Genomic DNA, 7,606 nt, shown 5'->3' with positions numbered 1-7,606 from the left:
TTCATCAAAATTAAATATATATATATATATATATATATATATATATATATATATATATATATATATATATATATATATATATATATATATATATATATATATAAATACATTAGGGTTGCTTACCCCTCCAAACCTAGACTCATTCTTGGTCTGAGCCGTGATTCGTACACCATCTTATCTAGATCTTAGTCAAGTTTCTAGCATAGGTCTAAGTTTAAGAGTTGCCTCTAGAGCTAGACTAGGCTTACCCTAGTTCAGGGTCTCAACCAAAATCCATTGAGTCTAGTAAGTCTAGGTTCCAGTCTAGTCTTAGCCCTTAGCTAAGGATTTTGCCCCTAGTGCTAGGCTAGGTTTGGCCTAAGTCGTCGAGTTTAGATCTTACCTAAGTCTAGACTTTAGAACCCAGCCAAAAGCAATCACTATGTCAGTCACTCAAGTATGTTGCAATCCCTTGAAGTTATTGACAGACCCCAGAACAATCCATTATCCAACGCCCAAGTCTTATATTAGAGGCAAAGTCCCAAGCATCCACTCCTAATCTTGAGATTTCTGTGGCCTGAAAAACCGGCTCCACTCGAAAAACCTTGAATAGTCAGGGAGTCCAACCAGAAATCGTCCTACAGGGGATTTTAGGCAAAATCGAGTGAGGGAAGAAATTCATGCAACATTTAAAGCCAATTCCCGTAACTCGAACCAAGATAATTATGAGATGTAGCGATCTCAAAACCAAAACCCACCTAGGTCTAGGGGATCTAACCCAACCTCGGTCAACTATAATACAACTCATGATGTCCTGAACACTGTACAAATTAGAGGTGTCGACTCAAACCGACCCTTAAGCGAGATAGGTGTCCAAGATGCCCTCAAAAGTCTAGTTGACCTAGGTTACACTGTTCATGCCCCAGCTTACAGGTCGATCCCAAACCAAGTTAGTTGTAACGACCCTAATTTTTAGAACTGATAAAATAGTAATAATAAAATGACGATAGTCAGTTTTGTCAGTGTGAAGTTTTAGTCCATCACTCTTTATTTGTAATATTTTCATGAGAAAATTAATTTATTTTGCATACCTTACGTGGCAAAACTTACGTGAAGACACTTTTTTAAATGAGGTATACACTTTAAAACGTCCCACTCCCATGCTATACTCTCTCAAAACAAATCAACACCTCTTTTGATTTTCTATTGACACCTCTTAGTGAGGTGTCACAAAAGTACTCTCTCTCTCTTTCGTATATGGAAGTCACCATGTAACTCTCTACCCTTCTCTCTCTTTTTAACATTCCCTCCTCTTTCTATATAATTCCCATCCTTAAAGCATTACTCTCTCTCTCCCTCTCTAAGGCAAGACAAGTGAAGGGCTTGAAGAGGTTCTCTTACCTCGGAAGAGCTTTTGTGGGAGAAGGAATTTAAAGTTGTGTGCATCTAAGGTAAGGGGATTTAGAAGTGTGCACCATGAATGTTTTGTGCATAGTGTTTGGATGCATGCATGTGTAAGATTGAATTTGGAATCCTTGAAGTTGTATGTTAGAAACCATGGGTGTGTAATCTTTATGAACAGTGATGATGCTTGGCAATATTCTTATGAATTTTAGTATAAATAGAGTAGATGGTGATTGTTTAGCAACTGTGAGTTGAAAGTCATGACTGTGAATGGTTTGTGCTTATGCCTAAAGGAAGAGTTTAATAAAGAAATGGGGAAAAATGAAATTTCCAGGAGCTATAGCTGTTTTTGTAACAAATGATTCAGTGACCAAAAAGGGTCCAAATGAACTCAAATTGGTCTCGAATGAAAGCTATGTGTGTCTAATACAACTTTTTCCCTTATGAAATCGTGAGATTTTGTACAAGTTGAGATTTATACTTTAAAAAGTAAGGATATGTCACTGTATCACAGACATCAGATTTCCAGCCACTGTCATCCACATTGCACCAAACTTTTGAATGACCAACCGGTGTTCAAATTCATTCAAACCACCGCCATTTGAACGGTGTATGTATCCACTATAATGTTCATGTTAAAACCATGTCCAAATGTTTTATGAAAAAGAAGCTATATTCTCAATTATGTAGATAGGTCACTGTAGACAGCTATAATAAATTGCAGAGTTGATGTTTCTGTGGTCATGCATTTTAAATCACCAAATGATGCTTATTTTCTTCCAAACCACAGTCATTTTAAAGATTTTTGGGGGAGCTTGAAATCACATGTTGAGCACTTATTGGAATTCTTCCTAAATTGAAAGTTACATGGCTAAAAGTGAAAACACGTCACAATGGGTAGAACTTTCCAGAAGTTGTGCATATTAAAGTAATGAATGAGAATGTTATTTATTTAATGTTATGTGATATTAGAGTAATGAGTGAGAATGCTATTTATTGAATTCTATGTGATATTAAAGTAATGAGTGAGAGTGCTATTTATTGAATGTTATGTGATATACAAGTGATGGATGAGAAATGTTATTCAATAAGTGCCATGAATTATTCATGTGTTAAGTATGAATGTTATAACATGACTATCATGTGATATACTTGGGCGAAATGTATATGCCCTCTTTTGAGTGCTAAGTAATGATGAGATTCTATGTGTTAGTAAAGTGATAAGTGAAAAGTGACTTGATGGCATGCCTCAAGCATGACCCTCTATTGTGATTACTGATAGTGAAGTATTTTATTGAGGCCACACGCACGGGTTACTGGTGGTTGTATGAGGTGATTCAATAAGAAAGTAAGACCGGCAATGTACCCTAACTCCCTATATGATAGGAAGGGAATTAGGTAGAAAGTGTAATGGGTGGGTCGCGTCCCCCCGAAATTCAGTGTATTATAAACAGAAAATTGTGAACCGTGCCTTGTAAGGCAAGTGCCTATCAAAATCTCTAAAGCGCGCTGGAGACTGCGTGTGTGAGTGCGAGGGCATTACTGAATGCGACACTCATTGTCATTGCCCTCTCTCCCGAATGATGGTAGAAGTCCTAAACAATGGGACGGCTTGGCCTGATGAGTAGGGCTTCTACTTTGGGAGTTGGTGAATCTAAGGAGTGAGTGGTTAATAATTGAATTTGTGACTGTGAATGCTGGAAGTGATACTGCTTTTTTTTATGATCATCATGATATGCACTATGCGCTATGTAATGAATGTATTGATAAGATTGCTAACAAGATGCTTTTTCCATTGTGATTGCTTATAGATAAAATAATTATTTATAATATCAAATCGATATGTTATAGATACATAACTTCTAGACTCTCTTACTGGGGTTTATAGCTCATTCCTCATTTTTTCACCCCTATAGAGTAGAAGTTGCAGGTTAACGGACTGCCGGTTGTGGGAGATCAATCTGGTCGACGAAGGCTCGTACCTGTGAAGATGACTTTTTTCTTGTATGTATTTGTCGGCTGTGGGCCATGTTCTTGGTGGTCTTTTGGAAATATGCATTTGGTATTTTGGGCCTTCTGTGCCTTGAACGAATGTATTACTTTAAGATGTTTATGTAATGGCATTCTTAATTCTCCTTTTACCTAGTTTATGGGTTTCGTGTTGGAGTTTCCTTACTTACTTGGTTTGTTTAAGTTACCACTTTATCAAAGCCATGCGCTACTCTTTCTTGAGTCGTGTTCGCTACCTTTGGATCACGAACCTGCAGCCTGCTAACCTCCGGTGGGTTCGGTGGATCAGGGGGGGGGGGGTTGTGACAGTTATGGTATCAGAGCAACCAGGATAGGATTCTCAGTCTAGAGAGTCGTAGAAGTGCTCTTAGGGCAGTTTATGGATAAATCAATAATTGAGTACTTCTGTGCTACGTTGAAGAAAAGATGACGAGAGCTCGTGCTAATAAGGCGAGCTTTCGCAATGAGAACACAGAAGCCTTTGGGGAGTTCTTTTGGACTCTAGGGGCCATGACCCAAATCATGGAGGAGAATATGTCGGCCCCGTCCACCCCTGCCCCTAACCTAGCGGACAACGAGTTGATTGAAAGATTGAGGAGGTTGGAGCCTCCTGCATTCTCAGGGCATGTGGGTGTAGAAAATGCCGAGAGATGGAAGAGGCAGATGGAAAATATTTTTGAGGTACTGCAGTGTACAGAGGAGCAAAAAGTTAGACTGGGCGCCTTTATGCTAAAAGGGGACGTTGAATTCTGGTGGAATCTAGTAAGGCAGTCCTAGAGAGAATCAAGGATGAAAGCCATGTGGGATAATTTCCTGGTGGCGTTCGATGAGAAGTACTTTCCTGAGTTTGTCAGGGAAAGGAAAGAAGTTGAGTTTATCAAACTTCAACTAGGGAGGCTGACAGTCGAGCAGTACGTTGCTAAGTTTGCAGAACTTTCTCACTATGCGTCTCACATTATTAATGCAGAGGTGCGAAAGGCCAGTAAATTTGAAAGGGGCGTCGACCAGACATCAGGGGAAGAGTTTTGACAGCCAATCTTAAGTCGTATGCCCCTCTTGTAGACTTGGCAATGAAAGTTGAAAGAGAATGTGAAGATTATCGCTCAAGGAAGGAAGGAAAGACGAGACCGGCTCGATCAAGAAGTTTTGGGAAGTCGTTTTGGCCACCCGTGAAGAGAAATTTTAGAGGAAAACCCTCTCTAGAAACACGAGAACTCAGGGAACTCTATCGGCAATAAAAGGGATAATCGACGCTCGGTGTGTACTTATTGGGGATTGGGGAATCATATTGAGACTGAGTTCTATAAGAAATTGAATAAGTGCCTTAAGTGTGGCAAGCCTGGCCACTGGATCCGAGATTCCCCCATGGTGAAGCCAAAAGACTGACCAAAAGCTCAAGGTCGAGTGTTTGCGTTGACGGAGCAGGAGGCAAGGCGTCTATCTCGGTGATAAGAGGTACGCTTTTTGTTTGTGGTAAAGAAGCAAGGATTTTGATTGACCCTGGTTCTTTGTTGCACCGCATTTTACATGGCATTTGAATATTAAGCCTGCATGCCTTAATTATACTCTGATAGTGTATACACCGGTGGGAGACCCTATGGAAACTAATGAGGTACTTATGCAATGTGAAGTTTTGGTAGAGGTATGTGTCTTGCTTGCAAATTTAATCTTCTTAAATATTCAAGATTTTGATTTTATTCTGGGTATGTAATCTACCCATCGAGCCACTGTTAATTGCCATGATAGGATTGTGACCTTTAGGCGTCCTAATCAACTGGAATTGCATTTTGTGGTTATTTTGGATGCTTCCCTTTTACTTCTTATTTCGGCTCTCTAGGCTTCCCGCCTGCTAGCTAAAAATTGTGTGGGGTTTTTAGCTTATGTAGTAGAGAACCGAGGTATCCAATCTAAGTTAAAAGACATCCCAGTGGTACGGGAATACCTAAAAGTATTCCCTGAGGAATTGACCTCTTTGCCTCCCAAGAGAGAGAGAGAATATAAAATAAACGTGGCCCCTGACACAATTCCCATATCTAAAGCACCATATAGGATGGCCCCAACTGAATTGAAAGAATTGAAGGACCAATTGCAGGAACTTTTGGATAAGGGGTTCATTCGACCAAGTGTGTCACCCTGGGGTGTGCCAGTCTTGTTTGTGAGAAAGAAGGATGGATCCTTGAGGCTTTGTATCGACTACAGGCAATTGAATTAGGTTACAGTAAAAAATAAATACCCCTTGCCAAGGATCGATGATCTTTTTGACCCGTTGCAAGGAGCCCGAATATTCTCAAAGATCGATCTTCGATCGGGTTATCACCAATTGCGAGTCAAGGAAGAAGCGTTTCCAATACCGTATTTAGAACTCGATATGGCCATTATGAGTTTCTAGTTATTCCGTTTGGTTTAACTAATGCCCCAGCTGCCTTCATGGACTTAATGAATAGAGTGTTCCAACCTTTTCTAAATAATTTTGTTGTAGTCTTCATTGATGACATTTTGGTATGTTCAATGAATTCAGAAGAACATGAACACTATTTGAGAATGGTCCTTCGAACCCTAAAGTCGGAAAAGTTGTATGCTAAGTTGAGCAAGAGTGAATTATGGCGTCCTAGCGTCATTTTCCTGGGGTTTCTAAGGATGGAATTGCGGTTAATCCTTCTAAGATTGAAGTTGTGCTTAAATGGGAGATACCGATAAACATAACCGAGATCCAGAGTTTTCTGGGATTGGCAGGATACTATCAGTGATTTGTGGAAGGTTTCTCTAAGATAGCACTTCCTTCGACTCGCTTAATCCAGAAGAATGTGAAATTCGTATAGTCGGCCGATTGTGAGGGAAGTTTTCATGAACTGAAGAAAAGATTGACCACAGCCCTGATTTTAGCTTTGCTTGAAAGGAATGAGGACTTTGAATCTATACTGATGCCTCCCACAAAGGACTCGGGGGTGTACTCATGCAAACGGGAAATGTCATTGCTTATGCCTCTAGGCAATTAAAGACATATGAGCAAAATTATCCAACCAACGATTTGGAACTTGCGGCACTAGTTTTCGCTCTAAAAATTTGGAGGCATTATCTTTATGGGGCCCAGTTTAAGATGTTTATCAGTAACAACAACTTCAAATATCTATTCTCTCATAAAGAATTAAATATGAGGCAAAGAAGATGGATGGATCTAATAAATGACTACGGCTGTACCATTGATTATCACCTGGGCAAGACTAATGTCGTAGCCGATGCTCTAAGCAGGAAGCTTGTAGTATTGATGACATATTTAATGGTTCAAGAGATGAAGATGTTAGAAGATGTCATAAATTGGCATCCAACCTTACCTTTAGGTGATGAGATAAGAATGATTGCTGGTATAAGAATAGAACCTCCACTCCAGCAACTTCGCTTGGCACAAGAAAAGGATCCCTAATTTATAAAAATTCAGGAAGAGGTGGATTCAGGAAAGAAGGATGATTTTTTTGTGAGTGGTGATGGTTTGTTAAAATTCAAAAATCGAGCCTGTGTTCCAATGAATGAGGAATTAAAGAGATCTAATTTGGAGGAAGCACATTGCTCTCGTTATTTCATTCACCCCGGGAGCACTAAGATGTATCAAGATCTAAAAAGAAAATTATGGTGGAACAACATGAAGAGAGAAGTGGCCCTATTTGTTTCTAGGTGTTTGACATGCCAATAGGGAAAAGCTAAGCACCAGAAACCCGCCGGGTTATTACAACCCTTGCCCGTGCCCGAATGGAAGTGGGAACATATTACCATGGATTTTGTCTCGGGCTTACCTAAGACGAACAATGGGCATGATAGCATTTGGTTCATTGTGGATCGATTGACCAAGGCTGCACATTTTTTGCCAATCTGTACCACTTACACTTGGATAAACTGGCCCGATTGTACATTAAGAAAATAGTCGGATTGCACGGTATACCAGTCAGTATAGTATCTGACAGAGACACCAGGTTTACTTCAAGGTTTTGGACTAGTTTACAGATAGCCCTGGGGACAAGACTTACTTTTAGTATTGCTTTCCATCCCCAAACCGATGGACAATCAGAACGAACCATCCAGACTCTGGAAGATATGTTGCGAGCCTGTGTAACTGATTTTAAGGGAAGCTGGGACAACCACTTGCCCCTGATAGAGTTCACTTATAACAACAGCTTTCAAGCCAATATTCAAATGGCGCCTTTTGAAGCCCTATATGGGA

General features: G+C 40.0%; 1 long non-coding RNA gene across 1 annotated transcript; it reads left to right on the top strand.

The window, feature by feature from the left end:
* The first annotated feature begins 536 nt into the window (after positions 1 to 536).
* LOC148782886 (uncharacterized) lies at positions 537 to 3,528 on the top strand. Its single transcript, XR_016051111.1, has 2 exons — positions 537 to 1,430; positions 3,300 to 3,528. It is a non-coding gene; the product is annotated as an uncharacterized LOC148782886 (long non-coding RNA).
* Positions 3,529 to 7,606: the final 4,078 nt, after the last annotated feature.

This window comes from Amborella trichopoda, chromosome 3 (assembly GCF_054954075.1).
Source record: "Amborella trichopoda isolate Santa Cruz 75 chromosome 3, AtrichopodaSantaCruz75HAP2 v2.0, whole genome shotgun sequence".
Lineage (NCBI taxonomy): Eukaryota > Viridiplantae > Streptophyta > Magnoliopsida > Amborellales > Amborellaceae > Amborella > Amborella trichopoda.
The sequence above is the reverse complement of the archived record's forward strand: the minus strand, read 5'-3'. Positions and strand labels throughout refer to the sequence as shown.